Raw genomic sequence first — 2236 nt, 5'->3', positions numbered from 1 at the left:
AAAAAAAGCAAGTAACAAAGGAAGAGAATAGTTACAGGTATAATAAGGGCAATGAACAAGCAGAGGTGAAACCAGGAAGGGGGCGCATTTTAGAAGTGGCGGTAGAGGATGTCCTCTCTGAAGAGGTGACGCATTTAAGCTGAAGGTGTAAATGCAAGGAGTCAAGAGTCACCAGGGAAAGGGGAGGAACAGCACTTCAGGGAAGGGACAGTCCCAGCAACAGCCCTGAGAAGGGTAAGAACCTTTGTGTGAACTACAAGACAGCCAGGGTGGCTGGAACCTGGTGAGGCCAGATCAGACCTGCTGGGCCTGGCAGATGGGCCTAGGGTAAGGTCCTTAGCGAGGGCAGCATATGGGGGTAACAAGAAGGTGCAGAGCACACCCTCCCCAGGAACTGGAAACGGAAAAACATAATCATTTGAGTCAACTGCGAAAGAAATATAACAGAACAGTTATGTCTGGCCCCCAGGCTAAGACTGTAAGCAACCTTTTTGGAAGCACTGGCAAAATATTATCCTCAAAAGTCACAGGGGAGATAAGGCTCCAAGATGTTAAACAATTTGCCTCAAATCACAGAGCAGAGGCAGCACTGGAACCCAGGTCTGACTCCAAAGCCTGTCTCTTAAACACCTGTTATCACTCAGAAGGTTGCCTGTTAGTCACAGAAGGACCACACAGGGGCAGTTTGAGAGGCAAACTCTAGCAGTGCCCCCACAGGCAGAGTCGAAGAGAGTACCCTGGTAAGAGCCCAGCTTTGTTAGTCACTGGGTAGATGTGCTCTTAGAGTGAAGGTGGATCCCCCACCTTCCTGTCCAGCTGACCCCAACCCCCCTTTAGCTGATGGCTGGACTTCCCAAAAAGCATGCCCCCGCTAGGAGAGGTGATTTAGGGAATTTGGACCCTGGGAGAGAGATACATGACAAATGAGGTTCGTGGCTGGCTCACCCAGGCAATGCTGTCCTGTGAGGGTTGTTGAGTGACCAGCTGCTATACCCTATTAGTCACCCAGTTTCACTGTGAGCACCTTTAGCAAAGTTAGAACATAGCCATGTGCCCTGGAGGAGGGAACATCTAATTCAGAGGGGTGGCGAGGTAGGTCACAGAGGTACGGCGAGGTAGGTCACAGAGGTACTGTCATAAAGGGGATGATAGCACTTTGGGAGGCTGAGGCGGGGGGATCACCCAAGACAGCCCAGTCAACATAGTGAGACCTAAAAAAAAACAAAAACAATTAGCTGGGCGTGGTGGCACAGGCCTGTGGTCCCAGCTACTCAGGAAGCTGAGGTGGGAGAATCACTTGAGCCTGGGGAAGCTGAGGCTGCAGTGAGCCATGCTTGCGCCACTGCACTCCAGCCTGGGTGACAAAGCGAGACCCTGTCTCAAAAATGAAAAAAAAAAAGGGTGGGGGGAGGGTGGGCAATAGCTGTTCAAGTTGCCCTCACCCCCTCCTCCCTTTAACATCATCTTGTCCACCCCATCAAAAGAAACCCCTCTGGCCATCTGGAGGAATCCCTTTTGAAAGCTCAGCTCAAAGGTTAACCCTTCTTGAAGCTTACCCTGACACCCTCTCCTGTATTTACCCCTTGGCCCCAAGACTTCCAATATTAAATATGAAACACTTCAGTGAAACTTTTACACACCTAGCCCTTTTCCTGGACCTCCAAGTCTCAAGGCAAGGATAACGTCATGAACACTGGAAATTATTCAACAGCCCAGCCACTGGGCTGGTGGAAAAAACAGTTGAGTCAGTATCTGTGTGGCAGGGACTGTGTCAGATTGCTTATATTCATCATCTCCACTTTATAGACTAAGAAACTGAGACACAAAATAGAAATCACTTGGCCAAATTTGGCAAGAAGAATCAGGACTCAAACACAAGGGTTTTTTGTTTTTTTACTTCAAGGTGTTACTAAGGTCTAGTACTATCCAATGGAACTTTCTGCAATGATGGGAATCTCTATGTATGTGCTGTATATGCTGTATGTCTATATATGCTGTTATATATGGTACAGTCACTGGTAGCTGTTAAGTTGCCAGTGGGACTGGGGAACTGGATTTTAAACTTTATTTAATTGTAATAATTAAAATTTAAATAGCCGCTTGTGGATGGTGATTACTGTTTTGGCACAGGCAAAAGTCTACTCTCTTGCTCACTGGCTAGATTTGGGGCAAGCTATTATATCTCATGTTTGGAACCTCAGTTTCCTTATCCACCAAATGGGAGCACTGTTTCTCT

This window comes from Hylobates moloch, unplaced genomic scaffold, assembly GCF_009828535.3.
Source record: "Hylobates moloch isolate HMO894 unplaced genomic scaffold, HMol_V3 SCAFFOLD_4, whole genome shotgun sequence".
In the NCBI taxonomy this organism is placed as follows: Eukaryota; Metazoa; Chordata; class Mammalia; order Primates; family Hylobatidae; genus Hylobates; species Hylobates moloch.
The sequence above is the reverse complement of the archived record's forward strand: the minus strand, read 5'-3'. Positions refer to the sequence as shown.